We start from the raw sequence: 24630 nt of genomic DNA on the forward strand, positions 1-24630 counted from the left end.
AATCCCAGCTCTAGTGGAAATACTCCTTGAAATGAATTCTTTGTGGTTAAAAAAACTGCTTCCCACAATCCTGAGGAAGAACACACAAGGCACCTCGTAAAAGGAAGGCTAGAATCAGTGACATGTGCCACACCAAATGTGAATAAAAAAATCCAGATAGTCTCCTGACTTTCACAGCCACTGAACAGGATGAGGAGAGACCATGTGCTAGTATCCATGGCATGGCTGCACTACAGCAAGCCAGGAGACTGTGCGCTAGCAAGCATGTGGTTACGCAGTACACAAGTCTCGAGAAGTCCTAAAAAGCTGTTATGACAGCTCACTTTGCTTGTTTGCCTTCTCATTGGGAAATACGACTTTTCCTTTCTCTTCCCACCAAAGAAACTGTCATCTTATAAATGAGGGTTCTCAAATTCTTCAACGTTGCAACACTGAGATGTACTTTGTCTGAAAAATACATATTAAATGAAACGTGGAAGTGCCAAGCCAAAAATCAGTACAACTTCATCTACAAAGTTAATTCACTGTACCATCATTTCATATTATTAAATTACTGTTGTGGTTGCACAAACAACTTCATTAAGAATAAGTGGCTAATTCATCATCAATGATTTTAACAGCTGCTTTAATATGACAATCATTTGTTTATAATGAAAGAAATACTAGCCTTCTCTTAGAACGTTAGTAGCAAAATCAGAGAAAAAATATTCAATTTATAACCTCCTAAAAATTATTTTATTTAAAGTTGGCAAAATGTTCCCCAGGCAAAATTCTATATTCCAAAGTTGCTCAATAAAATGCACACCTGGCTTAAAACTTGAGATAGATGAAGAAAAAGAGAGAAAAAATCAGTTCACATCCTTCCCCTCACAATGGCATTCTTTCAGTTTAGTCATTTCTTATTTCTGCTGCATTTTTCATAAGGTTTGTATCAAAGGTGTTGTTGACATTTAAATGTTTTTTTAAATATTATTGGAGCGTACATGCTTTCTTATAAAATGGAATTTTATGAAAGTTATTATTTTTAAAAAAAATCTAACTTTTCAAAACTTTAAAAGATGTTTAAAATCCTGCAGAGAGAAAACCAATCTGGATAAACCTTTATACAATATGACAGTGTTCATTTAAAATATAAAATTTTAGATAACACCTCTATTTTTCTGTCTTATTAAAAAAACGACATTTTTCCATCAGAATTTCCTCCATCTGAACCTTTCAATCAGTCCTCCTCAAAGTGAAGAGAAGCTGGTCCTGCCCTGTGCCGATGGTCCCAGCAACTCATGAGCAGGGCTACAAAGTAGCCCCACTCAATGCTGCTTCCTTGCAGACCTAGCTACCGGGGTAGAACTTAATTCTCCAGGAGAAAGACAACGTGTGAGAGCTTGTGAGACAAAACATCTGATACGGGGCACATCATGAACAGAACACAATGAGCAAAACACGCAGCGCGACTCTGGCTTACAAGACGTGCAAACAACAAAGATATGCTGAAGGAAGCAAATGACCATTTTGCATAACATTGCCAGCAGAAAGCTGTCTTAAAGATGGCTCCTCTTTGGAATAATTACCACAACACAGGCAATCTTCCATGCGTTTTAGGACAGCGCCACGGTTCCCGCTCGCACCCCTTCCTGCCGCGTATGGGAAGAGGAGCTGTTGCTGTCAGACCTTTGCGTGGCGCTACACTGTCTCCTCATTGCTCCTTAAGCTCCAGAGAGCCGCTGGCTGTTGAAGGAACCCTAAGAAATCGAAGGGCTTTTCTAGAGTTACTATTAGCCTAAAGTTGATGGAGGTGGGCTGGGAGAGTAGAGGCACACTGCGGAAGATGGGCAGCTCTTTGGCTCACAGGACTGTTCAATGGGAATATTCACATTTCTCTTTGAAAGACAGGGCTGACTTACGCTTCCCATTGGCGGTACAGAGGGAAGATTGGCGTTTTGGCCCTGTTAGCAGTGGGATTGCCAAGTTGCTGCAGAGCTCAGAGTGCCGCAAAAACCAGGAGCCCAAAACCTGCCTCCTGCGCTGGCCACATCTGCACTTGGAGAGGCAGCGGCTCCCGGCGCCCGGCTCCTGCTGAGCTCGGGAGCTGTCAGGTCCCTGCTGAGCCGCAAACAGCATCTTCACTTTTTTCCCCTTTCCCCATTTGACGGCCGCACAGAAATCCCTGTAGTCTGGGACTGTTACACCCACTCTAGCGTAATACAGCCTGGCTCAGGGGCAGGTGACATCTCTCGACTGTAACACGAGCGTAACAGCAGACTAATTCACCTTGCTGCTCTGACATGTTAAAGCTAGCTTTGAAATCTCCACGTTGCCTGCAGTCACTTTGGTTACACATCCTTGCGCAGACACCGCACAGCCAGGCCAACACAGCAGAGATGGAAAGCGCACAGAATAACCCCATTTTGGGTAGATTCATACTCCTTTGTGTACTTGAACTTTTTTTTTCCCAGTGTAATCGTGGAAAGACAGTAGTAGTTTAGCTTTAAATACCAATCTACCAACAGACTTTAAATCTATTTAATATACATATTCTGCAAAGAACTGGTTTGCATTTAAAGCACTATAAGTGTATCTCTGGTATACAGAGATACAGTAGTCTGAGGGACCACACTACTACCAGAGAAAAGGCAGTCAATTTAAAAGATGTTTCTTTCTCAAATACACTGTTCTCAGGACTAGACAAATCCAGAGGTCCTTTCCATACTCAGCCATTCTGTGATTATGTCCAAGTATGTTAAACAAAACATCTGCAAGAAGTACAATTCAGGGAAAAATATTTAAATGTAGTGAATAACTTCAGTTACTTGAGACAGAATGAGTTCCACACCTTGCGGTACACTGTTTCAGTCCTACTGAACCATGCTTTTATTTCCTGTTCATGTCATACATGGTTGTAAAATTTATGTTGTCTGTATGGAAAAGATGCATTTCACAGGGCACTTCACTTACAACAAGGAGTTGCACACACATGCCCCCAAAAGCAGAATTTGGGTGTAAAAGTTTTGCACCCCTTAGTTAGGGTTTATGAAACTTCCTAATATTGAGCACAGTTTCCATTACTGCAGTGTGGGTAAAAACGGCCAATCACAGATGTTTGATATTAAAAATATTAATCATAAGGCACATACATGTAAAACATTAATTAAAATTATGCTGGTTAACACAGCAACAGTCCTTCCTGAGAAATAACTGCATTAGCAAACAAATATTGAAGCTGCACAATTATTGTATTGCTCTATGACATTATACTGTAAACCAATTTTAACTCATAACAACATCTAAACGCAAAGAACCACATCTGTAAATATTTATTCATGTCACTAAATTTTAATAAAAAAATTGAATAAGAATCACTCAATTGACAACATCATAATATGCCCTAATAAATGCACATACAAATAAATTATCTGGAAACTCTTGAAAGGAGAAGATTATTTTTGAAATGACAGCAAGTCACACATGGCCAAACTTTTGGTAAATAAATCCATAAATAGCTAATGAACTGATTAAGTGATTAACTGATTTCAATCCCTCAAACACTAATTTGGGTGCCTCCTTCCCACAACTTGTTTTGAGAACACTGTCCAAAAGGAAGAAAGAAAGAAAGTTGAAGCTTTTTTTTTTTAAAGCTTTTGGGCATGAAAAATGACACTCAAGGTGGCCAAAAAAAGAAAGATTTCCATTTTGTTTTCCGCAACCAAATTATAGAATGAAATCCCATAAAGTATAGCTAGAAGGTTTAAAAAACAAAAAAGATCCTGAACTTTGTCCCTACTTAAGTAGCTGGTAAACCTTCTCTGTGATTTCAGGAGGGGCTGAACTGAGCTATGGTAGAGCAAACTTTCTAAAATTCCACCTTTTGTTACCAATTTTAAAAATTTCAAAAAACTTCAAAACTTCAAAAAATCAAATGGATTGTAATAAGAAATATTTTTCCCTCCTTCATTTACAATCCTGTCTTCTAAAATTTGAGGCCAATTCATGTCCCTCCACAGAAATAAATGCAATATCTGGCAAGGGAAAAGTACTCTGCAGAAACAAGACACCGAAGTTTTCTCTGGAGTCTCCTGTTGGGTTTGTACCCTTAAAAGGAAACAGAGATTTTATCCTGCTGGTCCCCAGCTTGCCAAACTGAGCCCTTTGACCTGCTCGGTATCTTGTGACCACATTTACTCAGGGATTCTTTGTGGCTTTCTCCTACCATCTTCCAGCACAGCCAGCAGAATTATTTTCATCTCCTGATATCAGTCAAATTTGCTATCAGGCTATTGGCCCAACAAGTTAAAAGAAAAAGTTCGTGTGTTGCAGATTGTTGAAGCAAGACTTATCACCTTTGCTCTATACTTCTGTACAGGTCCAGCTGATTTGCGGATGAGAAGGGGAGCACTACAGCTGGCCAGCTTTCATCTATGACCAGCGAGGGACTCAAGTCTGGAGATAAGCTTGCATGTAAACAGTGGAGCTGCACCATGGGGCGATGTAGTTCATGCTCTGAAAAAAAAGCACCACCTCAATTTTAAAGCTCACAATAACAAAAATATCTTTAGAATTTATCAAGGACTGAGAGCAGACAAATTATTTGCAAAGGCCTTAAACAATTTTGTTTTACATTTCACAGTATTAATTTCTGTTTTATGCTGAATACAGAGTTGTTCTAAGCACCAAGTCTAAAAAAGGCAGCCCACTACATATTTGTGGCAGCCTTGCCCACAGCCCTTACCTCAGAGAGCCGGCAATCACTACGTACCCTTTGCTGCTGATGTTACTTCCCATGGGAGAAAAGGTTCATGGCAGGGAAACCATTAACAATTAAGCACATTGTGTTTTAGGTAATAATCAACTAGTGAGATGCAGCTGCCACTTAGCTATTACATACCCTAGCAGAGGCAAAGCAGACTGGTAGAGCAGCACTATTTTTTTTTTTAAACGTTGCTGTTTGTATTTTTGCCCATCATGTTTCATAGCCTCTTTACATGCCTTTCCTCCTCCTCCATGAAAATGCTCCTTCTGTTCTGGTTAGCCTTATTAACTTGACCAAGTGGATTAAACCCACCTAGAAAGCAACTTCCTAGACAAATTTTCTGTTTCACCTGTTAACTTATTTCTCTGTCTATTTCACTTTGTTGTATCCTCATTTCATTCGGTACATGTAAAAATGGTATATATGAAAAATAATGCAGAAAAGAACCCTGGGGGAAATATTATTAGGGAACTACAAAATAGACATAATATATGTATGTCAAGCAAAAGAAATATAACTAAAGTACCTATGCAAAGGACAAAATGAAGAGTTACTCTGATTCTTTAATTAAATCTCAGCCAAAACAGTTTATTCAAGCAGCATTCTTTAATTCATAGGTCCATGTATAAGAAATTCAAGGGTCCAGCTATCACTTGTAAAAACATTACTTAATATGGTGCATTCATGCATGACTACCTAAAGTAAGCAAGAGTCAACATTATGGTAAAGAAAATAAATGATGTGTAAAAACATTTTCCCTTACAACACCAAATGGAAGTTATGCTCAGTTTAAGTAAATATTTTGCTGTTCCATAAAAGCCAAATCCATGTATTTTCTCAGCCTTGCTTCAGGAGTTATTGGGAAGTTATCCTGCTGTTTTAGTCTGCTTTACATAAAATTACACAATAAGTTTGTGTTCGCATAACACTGAATGAATTAAATGCTTTTTGCATTTTACAAGTTGTTTGTGACTAACATTTTAGCCCTCTCAAAAAGGTGAAGAACAAACACAATCAGCCAATGTCTTTGTGCATGGCCTATGTGCATGGCTCATCCTTTGTAGAGACAAATTTCACTAATCTCAGTCAGCAAGCTGTAATGGCATGTGGTAAAACTATGATAGGCACCAAAAGCTTACAGTCTCATTAATTTGTAGCAAAATACAACAGACTATGCTCTCTGAAAAACAGCAGTTTTGATTTCCCACACAACATATGGATGGCTTCTCTGACCTTGATGTTTCATATCCAGTCCCTGCACACCATTTCCCCCCTTTCCCCTAAATTCTAAACATTTTCCCTACTTTTACTTCTTCTGCGCTTCAGTAGTGACAGTTTCTTCCTTTACACTCCTACATACATTATGCACAAGCTGTTAAGCAGAATTAGTCCACACTCCTCTTTCAAATCAGTCACCATTGGCTAAAAATTTTTCAGCAGAATATCATACCCAAGAATCCAACTGACTTCACAGTTGCAAAAGCTCAAGAGAATCTGGACTATTAAATGAAACAGAGAAGGGAAGTGTTTGCAACTGATATTCCAACATACAGTTGGAAAGAATGCTGCTTTTCTTTTGATCGAAAAAAACCCTAATAAATTATCTTTATAAACTGGATGGCTAGATTCAGAGCTGGGTTTTCTGTCACTCCTGCAAATACCGTTTGGCAGTCAGGGCGAAGAAAGGTTTTGCAGAGGATTGAGGCTATGCAGACCCCCCAACGGCCACCAGAAGTGTTTGCTAGGGGAGGACTGATGCCAAGCGGCTTTGTGGGGAAGGGGCATGAACCAGCATTTGGAAGATGGGCTGCGTGCACTCAGCATATACTTCTTATGCTGTCTTCAACGACCGCAAGGGCACAACCTGAGGGCAGGTGACAACACAAACATTGGCTGGTATCACCTGGCTGTTAGGCTCTGCACAATGCAACAATACAGGTTAGTTTAAAGGGACAATATCTAGACCCTCTACCTAAATAAGGAAAAAGATTCCTTCTTTACCCTGAGTATAAAGGTACTCTTCAAATTCCATGACAAGTCTTTACTACAAGTTCCCCTTTACCATTCAAAGCTAGCAGATACGAACTCAAAAATGAACAAGTTAAATTACTTAGAAAAATAAAACCATGTGGTTTTCATAGATCAAGCAAAGTACAAACATCAGTGTAAGCAATTCCCCCCACAAAAGACAAAATCATAGCCTGGTAATTCTTTCAGCTGCAGTCCACTAAAATATCATTTAATAGTGAACAGGAACAACTGGTTTTAAAGTGACAATCTAACCTCAAAGTGCTACTTTTAAAAAATGAAATAAAAACACTGGAAGAGATACCAGGAAGAAAAAAGTGACACTGGAAAACTGACAGATTCTGGAAGATGAATAATTCAAGGCTGAATGTCCTTCCTTCGCCATGTGTTAGGACCACATGGCAAGAGGAGAAAACCAAGATGTGCAGTATCTGAAACCTGGGTCAAAGAACAGAAGAAACTGGTGGATAATAAAGAACTCATCTATGTTGTAAATGCTGATTTACTGAATAACTTCAAGCCTGGAGGCACGTTACCCCTTCTTGCAGAGAGACCAAAAAAGATAAACTTGCCTAGTTTACATGTAGAGGCAGTAAAACATGACGAGTACAGGATCCACAGGGAAAATAAGCTTAATCCCAGATGATATGTAGCAAGAGGAACCTCTGTAGGACACCTTTAATATTCTCCTCCACATTAGAAGGAGGACAGTGCAATTCCAGGAAGAAGCAGTCACAGTTTCTCCCTCCACATCTTGTTTTTTCATCTCTCACTTCTGCATTTTCTGCCCTCCTGAGAGAGGCATTCACACCTGCTGGAAGCTGCTAAGTAACGTGGGAATGTATGTCACAAAAACCGCTCTTCTACAGAAAACTCCTGCAAATACAGCGGCCATCCCACTACGATTTCTTTCTTTACGTGGATTTCCCCAGACGGTAAGGTGGCTGCCTCTGGTGGTTTTGCTACCCCCCCGTTTCAGCATCTCTCCAGCTCTGCACAGCCTGACTCTTTCTCACGCGTACTAGAAAGCAGCACAGAGCATCTTCTTACCTCCTTTGCACTCACTGTGAAGCCCAACAGATGCATAACAAAACAAATGATGAAAAAGAATTAATTTAATTACAGCAGCCCCCCGCCCCCTTTTTTTTGGTAAAAAATCTTCCGTGTGGAATTTAGATCCACCACGAATGCTGTAAACATTTCTTCTTAGCTCTTTATACAAGCTTGGCTCAGAATGGAGTAGGATCACATGCAACTATCCAGTGAAGCAAAGGAATGAGTCACCAGTCTGCAAGCTGAACAACAGACCACATTGTAAATTCAGATCAAGGTAAGCACAGTAATGAATGAAACGCCAGTTTCTAAATTACACCTCTGGAGAAAGCAGTCTAGGAAGGCAACTTGTAAACATACCTACCTAGCCTAGCATTACAAAGTGTTCAGGGAATCCAGTGGGCCATTTAGAGAAAAACTCCACGGAATTTAAGAGGGAACAAATCTCGCTGAAAAATGTTCAAAACAGCTGAAGGAATTCAATTACAGGAATATAGATCTCTGTGACTTTCTTGGTCTAGTCTTGTGTCCTATGCTCTTACAGGTTGGCACAGATTAGGAAAATGTCATTTTCTAATAAACTAAGTACTTTAAACTAATTTATGGAGAATTCTATCAGTTTTGCCCCTACTATGATCAGCACAATTTTCCCCACAGAGGGGAAAAAAGACAATAATGGAAATGCTCTCTCATTTTGGATTCAAGTAGTTCCTTCTGTCTAAACGCATAAAATGTGAATATTTCCCACCAACCTAAATGACAAAAAAGGTTCAAATACTGTTTGTGGTTTCATTGGTCTAAATGCAAATAATCTAGGTAATAACTTTAGATTTCTATCAAAGCAACTGAAAGCAAAACACATCCCAGAAGATCTACACTCTGATTACTGACAATAAGCTCAGATAACACAGCCCCATCTGCTCAATATTACACCAAGAAAGAGGTGGGCAGGTTCAGAGAAGGTTGCACATAGTGGTTTCACTCCTATTCACAATTTACCTCTACTGTTTCACTCACCCACTCCCTCTTCACCAAAGCATGCAATGGCAGTTGCTTAGATTTACGCTGTTCAATATTCAACTACTGCCATCACAAACTAGTAAATAAATTAACAAAATGTCACCATTCCACAAAATAGCTCCCAAGCATCATGCTAGCCAAATGTATATTCAGATACTTCACTGGCCTCTCAAATTCTTCTGCCCTCTCACCACATCAAGCATACTTCTCTCCCAAATCCTCACCTGCACCTACACCTCTCTGAGCACTGCATCCCATGAATTACCCCTTCAGCTACTGCACGCTGCAGATTGTGGTTACCACTTTCCTATGAACCCTATCTGCTGCAAATGCAAGGTCGTCTGAGCTAGCTTAGCCCTCAGTGAGAGATGGAAAGAAAGTGAAAGAAGGAAAGCCTGGGAACAGGGCTTTTCAGCTCAGTTCTTATAGAAACTTCTCCATCTGGTGACTGCCGGCTCAGGTGCAAGATTCATAGGTTTAATTTAGGTGGTCCCATGCTAACTAACCCTTTATTTTAGCACAGATGTGCTGCAACACATTTTGGGCTGACTGCGCAAACCTGGGTAGGGTGAACAAGTTCAAAGGGTATGGCTGAGAAGGGTGAGGAGCTAATCAAGAAAAACAATACTGAAGATACATTAATGGGAAAAGTGATTAAAATGGGGCAGTGTAGGATGATACATCATTTAGGGACTTCCAACATGCACCAGCATGTCCCAAGGACGGAATGCTTCTAAACTTTTGTATTGATACTTCCAAATCTATTTTTCAATAGATTAATAGGGAGATAAAGCTGAAGAATATAAAGACTACTTCCCTTCCCCTCCTATCTGGACCTGCTTCTTCACTTACTTCTCCAGTTTACTCAAATTCCATCTCTGTTTCATGGCTTCTAGTTAACTTGTTCCTCATTGCAAGTTGTGGAATCAGGAGAGAATTTGGGAGGAAAGAAGGGGGGGTACAAAGGGGGTGGCAGACAAAGCACACCACCCTTTTGCAGCATGAGTAACAAACTAGCTGGTGAAGGCCAGACAGTTTGTTCCAGCTGCATGGCAAAGGAGGGAGCGATATGAAGGTATCACGGTCTGCCCTGACCGCAAAGGGTTGCATCCCAAAAAATAATTGCTGCTCACGGACTAATTGTTGACCTATAGTACCCCCAGCCTCATTATCCCTGATTACCATATTAAAAATCACACCCTTTGCTGCATAACAATATGTAAATAAGGGGGGCATACCCCCAACAACCATGCAAATGGCAATCTGGCCAATGAAGTATGACTGCTGCGCTTCCACATCCCACCTTCAGCAACTAAAGTTTTTGGAAGGGAACAAAACAGAACCCCCGACCTGTTCACTGGAGATTGCTGACGAGCGAGCCTCCTTCTCCCCTCCCCCAAACAGGGACGCCTCTTTGGTAAGACTTGCGCCTCCGACAAACGTCGGACATTACCCGGGAAAATATATTATTATTGAAAGCGCTTAATTGTTAGCTTGAGTTCAAAGAAAGAGAATTTGTTGCAGCAAGCGCGTTTATCAATGGCAATTCTGAACCTGTTGTATCTGTTGCTTTAATAAACTCTTATTCTTTTCTACTTTGCAAAACTGACTCAGGGAAAGTCCTCAAACAAGGGGCTCTGGCAGGCAAACATAAATTACCAAGATAAGGAAGGGCCTTCCTTCCCTCCCTTTCATGTGACACAAGTATTTGCAGTACAAGCAACTGGGAGAAAAGCACAGGGATGCATGAGGAATAGAAGGAACAAATGATGGCTGTGAAAAAGGTCCATTCTAGGAGCCGGACTACCTAACTTCTGGGCAGGATGGAAAGCCGTTAGGGTATTTCTCCTTCCTGTTCACCTCCTTCTGGCAGCATGAAAACACAATCGGCTGTGAAAAATTGTTTTCCCACCTGATTGCAGCCATGTCATACCTATCTGACAGGGACCTAGAGCATCCCTGCCACACACACAATTAAATTCTGTCAAGCCACTACTGACAGAGCACATGGTGCACTTTAATTTAGCATTAGCAAAACACCAATAGCTCCTGGACAGGTTTGGATTAAACTCTACTCCAAAAGTATGTTTGCTATACTAGAAATAAAGCAGCAGCAGTGAATAACAGTTATTAATTGTTCAGCTCTGAATATTTTCATACCTATACAGACTAACTTGGAAGGACAGCTCCTCTTCTACAATGGGAAATCCAAAAAGAAGCTTTTTTGTGAAGAGGATGACCATTTAAGATTGCAGACATTAGCTCTACATTTCCTTTTAAACTATTCAGACTTTGGAAGCAGAAGAAATAAAATCTCAGTACATAAAACTGCAACTCAAATGTTAGCAGCAGCCCAGCAAAACCCTCTTGCACACATTCTTGTGAGTTAAAAAACAGGTCTGCTACGAGGCACAGCATGTACCTCATGGCAACTGTGTAGATTTATGCTTCTGTTCCCTGGGAAATCACTGCTATGTAAAATGATATGACTAGCTTTACAGGTCAAGGTAAAATCTACTGCCCCGAAATGGACCGAAAATGGAAAACTGATCTAGCGGTCTAAATGCACAGCTCTATGAGAAGGGCTTGAGAGGTAGCATACACCACAGCCGATTTTTACAGTTTAAATGGCACAGTCGATCCCTTTCCTTGCAGGCTGCCTCATTTGACAACTTCTCTTTTTGCTTTACATTTTCCTTGATTTTCAGCCTTTTGGAAACCTCACACAAGATGGGAAAAGATGTCACATTTCCCCTGGAACAAAATTGGCTTATGACACATTGTTTAATTCCAAAAATACCTAATGTATTAATTTGACACTACTCCTGTCATCAAGACTTTAATTTCTAATACCATATTTTCCAGATACACTTAAATTTTTTTTTTCTGCCTCAGCCATCTAATTTATATGGCTTTAAGACAGAGAGATTCTTCCCACTCACCTCAAAGTCCTTCACATGTGAGACTCCTGAATCTCCAGGGTAAGGTTTGTGTGAGTCTCTTGTTTAATATACCATGTTCTCATCCTAGTAAGTAACTATTAGTGAGCTGTCTTTCTAATCCAACACCTTGCATTTTTTTTCCTAACTTTTCTTGACTTCTTTTTCCCCTCGTTTGCTGTGCACTCATCTTTCCCCTACCCTCACATTTCAGTTACTTTTTCCTTTTACCTTGGTTCTGCTTTCTGGATCTCCATACCACCAGGCTATTATGCATGCTGCAAGGTACTGAAAATTTTAGGAAGGATGACTGAAATGATTCTATATAATATTCTCCAAGTCCAGGAGTTTGGACTTGCAACTGTTCGGGCAGGTGCCTAAAACAAAAATGGGGTATTTTCTGTAAGAGATGTGCTTCTACAAGTGTATAAACTTTATGCCCTCCTACCTTCTCAAGAATTAGAACTGTTTTGCTTTTTATGTAAAAAGGCAAGGACAGAGGGAGGTAGAACACCTGGATACAATGAAATGCTTTATAAAATCTTCTGGGGCACATCCCCAGATCTCCATTGGTCAGAGAAATGTAAGAGATCCAGCTGCTTACAGGACTGTGGCCTTCCCAGCAAATTTTAGGAGTTGCACACCATCTCAGTTAAAAGTTAGCCATTTTATCTTCACAACAGCCCTTACTGCATTAAATATTACATATACCTTACAGAGGGTAGAAGAATTATTTGCAGAGTTAGTATTAAAATGCAACAATCCCTTGTTTTCTGCTTCACATAATCCTGAGCTAACCAGTCAGTGATCTAAGACTGGGAGACCTCAGAGCAGCAGGGACTGGAGACAGTGCTTCTGCTGTCAATGTCACCACAGGAAGTATTGTCACATACTGACCTAGGACCTCTGTCTTTTCCTTATCTCCCTTATTACATATCTTTTTCTCACCCCACATCCCCTGATTATACATATGCACAATCAAATGACCTGTTGCTATGGTTTTTCATGGAATATCCAAAAACCAAATTCCCTAGTCTCAGAATTTGATGGTGCATAGAATAATGGGATGGAAACTCAGAAAACAGAAAAACATTCAAAATTACAGGCTGCTGCTGCTGCTGCCGCCATCATCTTGCATCCCTAAATCAGCTCCAAATTAAAATATCAAAAGGAAAGAATGCTTTACAGGGGTATAAATACTGGTCATTATTCTTCATATCCTTCCACACACAGCCATTTGCACTTGTGAAAGACAACTACAAAACATTATTCTGACTCTGTGCACCACCATGTCAGAACAGTGGATGTAATGTACATTCACTTTGCACTGCTCTCTTTGACTATACAGGGACAGTAGGGAAGAATGCAAACCAATACTCACAATTTAAAAAAACAAAATCTTTTCATAACTTAAAAAACTTTCCCATTGATTTTTGTTCAATCTTAGAATCAACCTCTCTTCTCAATCTCATCATCATAAACCAGAACATCATCATTCACTGTCATGAAGCTGCATATCCTGAAATATGCGGGTGAAAAGCAAAGCTATCCTTTTTGGACCAGATCCCGTGGAGGGAGAACGGCTCCCCAGGGAAAGAAGCCCACGTGCACTGTGTGAGAGGTCAGGAGGCGCAGGATCATACAGCAGTCTTGCAGTTTCTGGGTCTGAGTTCAGGAAAGGGAAAATGATGGCAGGTGTCCATAGCTGCTGCGGGACATCTGTGGAGTCACTCCATGGCATTGTACGTGTGGGTTGAGACTGCTCTTACTTTTTCTTCCCACATGCTTGGGCAAGCAGCCCAACTAAACGCACACACCACTGTCATGGAGATTTTGCTCTGAATGAGCTCTTCATAGAGTATATATTGGCCAATTCAACCAAAAACACACACCGGTTCTGTCCATCACCTATGAATGAACTGAACTGAAGGCCCATGGACAGCTTCGAGAAAACGGCCTTGACTTGGGCAAGCAATTCCAAAAGAAACAGAAGGGAGGAAAGGCTGGAAGATGCGTCTCCATGGAGTCAAGCAGACACTTAGTCATGTCCTTGTCAATAACCACTGTTTTTTTCTGTTAAGTTTGCCTAATCCTTTGCAGACGGGTGTATGGCTGACACACAATTTACTAAAAAGAAAAAAAATCAAACAAAGCCTTTTTGAAGCTTAAACTAGTAAACTTATAAAGTCTGAAATACTCTGAAAAACTTCAGATTACAGATTTTATCCAGAACTACTTCATTACAAAATTCATGTGTGCAAATTTATTACAAGAAAATGTTACCTAATTTATTACATTTCAACTTTTTTTGTTAACTTATTTAATTAAAAACTTCTCTTGAATTATGTAATTTATTATAGCATAACCATTGTTAATGAAGCTCACAAAAGGTACTGTTGGATAAATTCATGCAAAGTAGATGAAGCATAACACAATGAAGGATTATGTTTTCAGAATTCTGAGGCAAAAAGCCTGAAATAAATGCAAGTTGTGTGTGTCTGGAGCAGAGGATGTATTCATTGTGATTATTTCAGACTACATGCTGATTGCAAAAGATTAGCATAAATAGAAATTGTTTTTGCAAACATTTCTATTCTTGCTAGGAAATCCTTTGAATACAGGCAACAGAATTAAAAACGTAAAGCCTGTACTACAGCATTATAACTTTTGTACTATTCTTTGTTCTGCTCTGGATGTACCAGAAGAAACATAAATGAAACTTCATCTTTGGGCCTTTGGGCACCACTCTTATCTGTTAACATGCTAAAATACCTGGATGTAACATCAGTGCTCAGGAGCAAGCTTTTTGGCAGATATTCTCTCTCCCTTCCCCAAAGCACTCTTAGACTGCATGGCACTAAGTTACCCTCTGGAGCCTACGTGGCTTACATGGCTTGCGGCTAGAACCATCGTTAGTAACAATAAAATTCATAATAATTAACAGCTTTTAACATCCTTTCTTCTCCATTCACAACAGCAAATTGGATACATAAATAATTCACATGTAATTTCTATACTTCCTATTCCCATTCCACATTAAGCACTGGCAAAAATTCACATACAACAAGCCATTCAGTCCGAGGAGGGCGGGGGGGAGCCACAAAGGAGTCTTATTTCTGAACATTTTCCAAAAAATAAAAGCAGGTAAAAATGTCTGATGATGGTACTGGAGATGTATATAAAACATCTCATTATATCTTCTGCTTCACTTCCTCACTTTTCACCATTTCTTTTGTTGTCTCAACAGGATCACAATGCATGGAAACCAAGAAGAAAAGTAAATGTGGCTCTGGGCTGGGTTCTTTGAATATATCTTCTGTCTGCTCAGCTCTATTATTGTAACACATTTTTTTAAAAGCAGAATTAGACAGCTATTCAAGCTATTCACTTGTTTGTGGGCCAGCTGTATGATAGCACCTTCCATGCTCCAGCGACATCAAGAAGAGTCAAAGACACTAACTGTTGAAAGGAGCACGACTATAGTGGTCAGTAGTGTATTTGTGTATAGGCTGGACATTATTTCCTATTGTTTTGCATTCAACACTACATAAAAAGGTCATATGGATCCTTCTATACAGAAACACACATCTCCGTGTATATTATTTTTCTGCTCATCACAAATAGCATGGCAGTAATCTAAAACAAGACTGGCCAGACCCCAGAGCTTAACCCAACTGCATGGAGACTACAGAAATATAAGCAGCTTCCTGTTACGTTTCTCCGTCCTGCACTTGCTCTGTCTGCTGCTGTGATTAGCTACGACAGTTTTACCAACAAACTACCAACAGCTTAGTACGTCTCATACTCCATACTTGTTCCTATATTTCAATATTATCAAACAATATCATCAAATGCAGTACTGGTACGGCTTTAAAATAAAATGTACCAGAGCAAAACCAATAACCCTAACATTTACAGAGAGACTTTCAGTGGAGTGGATCTCATGGGATTTTTTAAGTCCTTCCAAGCCAATTGCATAATGCCACAGGTTCTCACAAAGAGTAGTTGAGGGCAGAGTTTGTGTCACTGTAGATATGATTTCTTCTGTTCACTACCAACTGCAAAGGGTCAAATGCTGACAGAGCACAGAAGCAATTCTACATAAAAACACTACAGGAAAAGCAAAGAACAATCTCTTGCCATGGCCCAGGGAATTTATCGCAAGCAGAATGCAACTGCTGGGGTTTGAAAAAGAGGGAACAAGCAAAAAATAAGATGCAATTGCTGTTTCCCCAACACAGAATAGTACAGTTTCAACAGAAATTTTACAATACTTGGGGGGAAGAGGTGGGGGGAAGTAGGATTTATAGACACTATTGCAAATTCTGCTAATCCTTGTGAAAGGACTGTCCTTGAACAAGTGAAGCAAGATACCAGTCTCACTGCACTATCTACATAGCAGCGTTCTGCAGGAATGAGATGTATTGTATGACTGTCATTTTTATCATTTTGAGCAGAATCTTGTTTTAGTAGCCTGTCAGATGACAAGGGTAGATATAAATTCAACAGATTCAATACTGAACTCCTGGAAATAGTTATTTCAAGTATTTTTATATCACAGATAAGGAACAATACCTCACTTCCCATTTGGACATATGCTGTGTCCCAAATAGTATGAATAATATCCATTCTGAAGATATTTTCATTATGATTTTGCAAGAGTCTATCACAAAATGAGACAGCATGCACACTATAGACTTAAATCTACTATGGCTTACACCCACTTTAACTGAAGCAACCTCAGTGGACTCAGAATTACAGTTTTACCTCAAATCTTTAAATGGGAACAAAAAAAAAAACAGTAATGGGAACACCTTTAATGAGTCCTGGGTGTTGTTCTCAGATTTGAACCTACACGCATTCCCGTGGTTCCTTTTCCCCACACGAATCCAGCTCCGTCCTTAAACAGACTGTCTCATTCATCAGCTCTGAAGGGAAAAACGGAGGACTCATTCCAGGCACCTTCACTGAAAGTCTTTTGCTACCCTGCTCCATGCAACTCTTACCCCACACAAGGCATTAAATTGATGCACCTCTGAGCATGAACAGTCCTCTGATGCCTTAAAGAGAGGGAAAACATAACTTTCAAAAAGAAGCAACAATGAAAAGGGAAGAGAGATAGTAAGACAGAAAGAAAACAGTAAAAAGGTTATTGACTCCAAACATTCTCATTAGTATCCAAATATTTGCAAAGAAAATTACACAACGTTTTCTTTTGACTAGCTCACTACACTGCTATGTTATAATAAAACATTTCTTCACCCTTATGGGGAAATGCAGAAGTGCTGTCCTTATGGGGAAATGTAGAAGTGCTGTACTTGTTTAAGCCTTTTGAAAACTTTTCTAAATTATCACTTGAGAATACTCTACCTTCTTATTCAGAACAGTCACTTTCCCTTGAGGAAAGAAAGAAATACAACTCTCATTTCAGACCTCTTAGGCTGTTTCACATCTTCTAAAACTATTTTTATTTATTGTGCCAACATTTAGCAACATCTCTAATGGACTTTGTTCTTTAAACATGACTTTGGTTCAGAGAAAAACTAGAACAAAAATTCACACGTTCTGGGGGGAAAAAAAAAGGAAATTCCTGGCAAGTTAGAGATTTTAGACCCATATTGCACAACTGGCACATGGGACTCCACCATTATTCAGAAAATTGAAAGTTCATCTACCACATTCCCACAAACTGTTCACTAAGGGGAAAGAGCTGAGCACTTTTTCTCAGGAAGCTGGTGAAGAAGGAGGGCTCCTCGCGCCCTGAATCAGAACTTTCAACCCCTCGTGCAAACTGTGGCAATTAAAAACATCTCCGACTCACCCTGCCAATATTCATGTCAAACATTCAAAAGGCAGTATTTTAGAGTGCAGGAAGCATAGCTAAATTTGGCAACGGGAGGCACTGAAAATTGATCATCATTCCTGTTACAGCCTGAACCAGCCATCCATCCGATAAAGAAACTCATCTTTTGCAGAAAAGCTCAACCTATGACTCCAACAAATTTTTTAGATGACCACTTCTCAGGGAAGTGCATTACTACTCATAGCTGTGAGTCCTTCATGCAGACGCCAAGAGACAAAGCTCCTGTCCAAGAAGCTTCCCTGGGATTAGGGCCTCCACAACCTGGCCTTTGTACCAGTGCCCGTGTCTCAGCCCCAGCAAATCCCCAAATCCTGTGCACGCCCAAAATGACAGTTTGCTCTGGGAGCAGGAATGCCTCTCTAACAGGGCTGGCAAGAAAGAAATCACAGTTTTAGCACAGAAACACGTTAGTGTTAGCAGGATGTTTTACCTTTACACCTACCAGAGAGTTACAGCTCTTACAGAAAGCGTTCCAACATTTCCTGACCTTTGCCTCCTCCCTCCCTCTGCAGACAAACCCTGTGTTTGAGCAGTTTGGTCAGGCTAAGCCATCCTTTACGCCCTTCATGGCTTTAGCTGGGCCTTCTTACATAGGTGTTTGATCTGGTATGATCTGGTATGTCCCTAACAGCTCTTTACAGACAGCACTTCCCCCTCCTATCACCTCCAAACCTGATGGCTACAAGCCCAAACTGAGGAACACCAATCCCTTCCCTCCCAGTGAGTTACTGTGGACAGAGTTTGAGGGTTTTGTTTGTTTTTTTGTGAGGCTGGGCAAACACACTCCACTGATGGCCAACCCCCTAATTAAAAAGCAAAGGCTTTCATCAGGAAGGGGAACTGCAACACAGCATAAGGATCCAACATGAACTTTACAAGGTCGAGCACAGCCCCTGAAGCTAAAACTGTTCCCCAAAGCAATGGCCTGACACGGATGCAGGTCCGTCCTGCCTTTGGGACAGGAGCTTTGCTGTGAGCGTGAACGCCAAAGCCCATTTCCTCGTACAACACTGCAAGCAAGACTTCAGCACCACTGCTACTGTATGGCAGCAGGGTACCTGACTTTCAACACAGTGTTTTCTTTTCCCGTTATCAGAGTTGTTGAATAGTAATATCCTTCTTATCACATCAGAGGAATACAGTGTTCTTCTCTAATTTGAAAAAGAAAGGCTAGGGCACATGAAACAGGTTTCAAAAGGTTTTCACAGACTTTTTTTTCCCCCCATTCTGGTGTGAAGACGATGAAAAGATAATACAATTAAACATTTTTATATTGATTTTATCTTGGAAGCAAAGACAGAGCACTCACTTTCAATTTCCTTTTTTTTCCAGGTTCATTCTTTATTTAGCAAGAACTATAAAAACTCTTTTGAAAAGTAATATATTCAAAACTAATAAAATCCAAGTACTAAATATTTTCAAAGGCAGCTTAGGTACAATTATTAAGTTGTCAAATAAAAACTTCTAGTCTAATACTGGAGAAGGAACAAAGTTTATGGCTAATTTCTCAGCCCAAAATGGAACTATTTCCAGAAGCATCCCTTTTATCCAAGATCATCAGTAGGTAACTCCAAGAACAATAACGTGTATGACTGAAAACAGTAAGCCTGAGTTCTCTGTCAATGCTAGTAAGAAGTCTACCTCTGACTAGTCTCCAGTGCTCACTACCGTGAACTTCCTGTCTCAGCAGTCAGCCTATGTTTACTGACATCAGCTGAACTCAAGCTCAGAATCAGTAATTAAAAACAAGCAAGCTTTTTTCTAGAGGGCAATAGTGAAGTGCACTTCCCCGATAGCCAATTTTTAGAAATGAAATACTGCAGCTGATAGAGAAAGATTTAAGTCACTGAAAAGTTACCCTGTCAGTCCCCTTCATCTGCAACTGAATGCTCCAAAATGCAGTAACAACAAAAAGAGAAGGGCTGAGACTGCATGCTTTTGAAGCCACGTTAGCTCTTGCCTACATCCATCATTTCTACACTGGCAAAGATGCAACTTCTGTTACAAAACAGGTATTTATTAAATTCAACAGTGTTTTTAACAACTTTCCTTAAATAATTTTAGAAGAAAATCATTAATAATACTCTCAAAGAAGTGAGGAACCTATGGCAGAAGAGAGAACTGACTCAGCTAACTTGTTCAGATCACATTGGAAGCAAAGGTTTTGAGCAGGGGTGAGCAGCCCTGACTCTGCAGACCGGTATGCTGTATGCTACATCTTACCACAGTAACTATTTCACTGCAAATGAGAAGGCTGCTTAGGGTAGCAAAGTAAATGGAAGAATACATGTGGTCACAGAATTGGCCCCTACCTCCCCATTACCTTGCACTAATGAAGTTAATTACTGATGTATGAAGGGTGTGGAAAGTGCTACTCTGCAATTCAGGATTCAAGGCAGCAATCCACAGCTTTCAGAACCAGAATTGAAAACTAGCAGTTTTAGCACACATGATTAAAATGGCTTCATTAAAACAACAACCAACCAAGACACAGTAATTCCAGTCAGCAAGGCTGCTTCTGGAGCATATGTCGAAAGCCACCACTTACCCGTCTGCAACTCTACAGCAAGAAAAAAATACAGACCAGGGCAACCTGCAGAGTCCTCATTCACCTCATGTTTTTCTAATGATTCCACCAGCTAAATCAAACATCCATAAGCTTTTTAAAGCAAGTTACTTATCATCAAAGCATCACCTGGTGAGTTGTGCATGTCACGACGACAATACTAAGATGACACTGAACGGAGAGAATTTCTCTTGGCTTGGGACTAGACTTCTGCAGCAGTATGTTTGTGGTGCAGTGATACTGTTGTACAGAAAGTCCAATTTTGAAAGGTATTTTTACACAAACTTATACTGAAATTAACACAAAAATCTTTTATTGGATCTGGTTGGCAGTCTGATTCCATATAAAGAAAGTTATCAAGCACAACAGCTTTTTGTAAATAAATATGCACTGAGGAACTGAAATCAATGGCAAAGTGTAGTAGCAAATATTCCAATTGTTGGTTTGTGAAAAAAAAAGCCATTCTCAGAGAACAAAGAAAGAGGATATGTCAATTATTGCTAAACAAAACAGATCAAAAGAACAGCATGCAGCTGATATGTTCATAGTTGTTCATGCAGTATGACAATGAGAAGGACTGTTGTTGTTTAGTGTGTTAAAAAAATCTGCTATAATTAAGGAAGTGCTTGGCCTCTGTCCATTTTGTTCCACACTGCTGCCTCACACTTGTTTAAAGAACTGAGAAAATTTGTTGAAAACGTGGCAGATAGTGAAAAATGTTAAGCTTGAATGGTCCAAATTAGACAGTATTTGTACAGATGGAGCACCTGCCCATGAACAGTCATGCCGCTTTGCAAGAAAAGTTTTTGGATCAAAAGTTATGAAATACCATTTGTATCCATCAGGAGACTTTCCTGAGCCAAAGATTTAGGCTTCTTATATGTCTAAATCCTGTCATCTCCTACTCTAGCAAAATAAGTATTCACGCATGAGAGCTGCCAACAAGCACACCATGTAATTGATGAAAATGAAGAGTGGACTATGTATACAATCTGTAGTGCATCTTCTGTCAAAGGGCAAAAACTTTGAAAGATTTTGGAAACAGAGAATGACCAACACAATTTTTAAAAATAAAGGATTAACCCATCAGAGACAACAATCTGCTTAAAAACAAGTATGGAATCAGAAATCTGGTCTTCTGTACAGACAAGACATCTCATCTTCGCAGACTCAATACATTGGTGAAAAAGGATTGCCTATTTGAGTAGGGAAAAGGAAAAGGATTGCCTATTGCCTACTTTCATCCATGTGCTGCTTTTAAGGCAAAGCTGAGATGTTCTTAATATATTTCAATTGGTATGCTTTATCTATTTGCAGTGTTTAAGAACTGGCAGCTGAAGTTCTGAGAGATGCTATAATCTGATGTTTTCATAGTTGCTTCATTCTAAGCTTGAAGATTCTAGAAAACAATAATTTTTCCATTCTTTTCCTATTTTATAGTGTAATGTAGACAATTTCCCTTGAATTACAGTTTGGAATTTCCCACCTTATAAAAGAAGAGATATTCTAGTAGCAAGAGAATAAAGAATGATCTATACTGTTATCTAATGAACAGGACCAGACGCTTAGCCAGCAGCAAAATCTGAAAATGAGTACTTAAAGTGATTTACCTTTGATACAGTCCTTAGCTTTAAGTGCTCGTTCGGATAGGGACCAACATATATTCATGAACAGTAATATTCTATTCTATTATAAACTTTGTTAAAAATAGACTATTCAAAAGTTACCAATTCTCTTCTCAATGACTTGGAGTCAACAAAGCTGAAAACAAGGGCAGAAAGGACATTTAGAAACTCTATCAGACTATCTGAATGTTGCGATGGCAGCTGTACTTCTGTTACCTTCATTGCTGGAAAAAAGAACTAAGGGTCGCTCTCTCTTTAGACACATTAATAACAATAAGTCACTTGTAACAATATGGATGAAACGATACATTTTAAAGATCAGGTCATTTGTAGCATATCTAGAAAAAAACCCTAAACCCCAGCCACACTTGCTACAGAGACTGGCCTCCTGGATTTCCCAATTCCCAACCTTGTGAACTGTTAGCTGCCTTTGAGCATTTTCCCTCTTTTCTGCAACTCCCAAATTTGCACTTACTGATTCAGGATTTTTTTTCTTGGCAAATACCACTTTTGTCGACAAGGAAGAAAATAGAACACCACCATTTCAGAATAACACTTCAGACTAAAAAGCCTATAACAGAATCTGGTTTTCATACATGCATGAAGAGGGTTTTTTTTCAGTAACAACATATTAAATACAATACACAAATATTGCAACATGAAGAATTAAAAATAAAAATAATTTAAATACAAGTCTAAGTAGATTGCATCAATTTTCATTATCCAGCATGAAGGAAACAGGTAAGGAAGTCAAGAATTAAAATACTGGTGTGTTAAACTTATTTTGTGATCCATGTGATCTAGCAAGCAACTTCATACAAAATTTTTATTCCAGTTCTTCTAATACGAAGAAGTACTCACGTAAGAAAATCCCAGGGCATGATCAATGTATGATTCTTGAGGTAGGAAGACAAGTTTTATGAACTGAATATTGTACACCCAGTGGTATTCTTAATTACAGTGTCTTCTATAATAGCAATCAGCATAGACTCATTTGCATGTCCAAATGCTCCACCCTTTTGCTGAAGACTATTTACACGCACATAAAAATGTATACTTTGTAAGTATTGTAACACCACTTTATATAAAGAATACAGAGAAGAAAATTGTACCCAAGAAACACATTTTTAATCTAAATAAGTGAAACAACCCTGACATGTTTTTCACATCTCCCTTTAACTCTCAATGCAAGTGTATTAAGTACTCAGTCCTTCAAGCACTCTTACAAAATGCTGAATACCCTGAATGCCTGTGATCATTACATGCAAAATATCTTTAGTTAATTTTTCACAATTTACCAAAAGTGGGTCACGTCCTTTTGCAGCTTAAATATTCCCTTTGAAATCAATGATATTATATGTCTGGAGGGAAAGGGGAGGACAACTTTCACTGCTACTTTGAAAGAAGAGCAGGAGAAAATGAAAACACCATTAAAAACTAACAACATCCACAAAGTACATCTCTTAAGACTGCCTGTCACTACGACATGCCACCTTTAAAAACACAGATTATGAAGCAACCTCCCGGCAGAAGAAAAGTCTGTCAGACTTCCATGACTTGAGTAAAATGCAGGCTGTTATGTAAGTACTACAATATACAGATTATTTTCCAGATGAAAACTCTATGGAAAAATTAAAAAGATCCATTCTCTCCCATCCCTTCCTGTCCATCTATTTTCCTTATGTGTTGTTTTCCTTTCTCAATTTGTTTATTCTGTTTGCCTCTCTTTTTACTGTTACTTTATAACCAGTCTCTTCATTTATTGTTCCTTAAATAATTAAATAGTCTCCATTTGCTTTCCTGCTTCCAAGCCTGCATAGCATCCCATTTATCTGCTCTCTCTCATCTCTATCATCTTTCCTCTCACTTCCTCCTGTTATCATATCTGTATAGTACTATTTAGCTGGTAGAGATCAACTTTCTTCTTTTCAAAGCACAAGTTAACACCTTTATAAAACTCTTACGAAAGCAGGACTGAAATGTATTTTAAACACACATTAACCAGTTGAACTGACTCCGAAAAGTAGAGGTAAACCTTAATCAAGCATGTCAAGATCTGTAGCACTAATTTTCATCTCTGTTTAAGTAAAAATTCCAATTATCCACTTGAACGTAGCTCTGAAAAGGCCTTTTACCAGCACCAGTTATCTTTTTATCCGCGGCAAGCTGAGACACACAAAAAGTAAAGTCCACGCGCCCAGCAAGGCTTCTAACTCCCACTGCAATCTACTAAATTTGCTCAGCCAAAACATCTTTTCCTCCTTTCCAAAGTCATTCCGCAAGGCTGTGGCACAGCAGGGAACTGAGCCAACGGGCCAGGCTGGCCCCAACCAGTGACTTCATCCCCAGCAAAGAGCAAAGGCAACAGCCCATGTCAGCCCACACCTTTCCCTTGTCTCTCACTTTTCCGCTATTTCTATTGCATCTGGCCTTCCTCCTCTGTTCCCATTTCTCTCTTTCATCCCTATAAAAGCGCACCCATCCAGAGAGAGAAAACGCATTTTAATTCGGCTACCATTGACTTTCCCTGGCTGAGGGAATGCAGGAGTCGGGAGCTGTGCTGATCCTTATGGTAAGGACTTTTCTCATGTCCAGTGTTGAAGTCAGTGAGGAAAGAAGCTGATCTAAAAATTCTGCTTGACGAAGGCAGAAACAGAGCATTTAAAAATCCAGGGAGAACAATAAAAGTTACATTTTCCGTTCAGCAGCAGTTAAGTATTGCATTTACTCTTTAAAGTCCAAACGAAGTCTCTATGTAAAGCATGCCAGTTCAGGCTATAAATGCAGCTTAA

General features: G+C 39.5%; 1 protein-coding gene across 2 annotated transcripts in view; it reads right to left on the reverse strand.

Annotated features, from left to right (window-relative positions):
• The window catches only part of LRRC3B (leucine rich repeat containing 3B), a 46774-nt gene that overhangs the window by 18030 nt on the left and 4114 nt on the right, over positions 1-24630 (reverse strand). The window contains exon 2 of one of the 2 annotated variants that reach the window (XM_067292468.1): positions 4335-4494. The exons of the other annotated variant lie outside the window; for it this stretch is intronic. The gene's annotated coding sequence lies outside the window, so the exon portion shown is untranslated. The remainder of the gene's footprint in view (positions 1-4334; positions 4495-24630) is intronic. 2 annotated transcript variants of the gene reach the window in all.

Source organism: Apteryx mantelli, chromosome 2 (assembly GCF_036417845.1).
Source record: "Apteryx mantelli isolate bAptMan1 chromosome 2, bAptMan1.hap1, whole genome shotgun sequence".
Classification (NCBI taxonomy): domain Eukaryota; kingdom Metazoa; phylum Chordata; class Aves; order Apterygiformes; family Apterygidae; genus Apteryx; species Apteryx mantelli.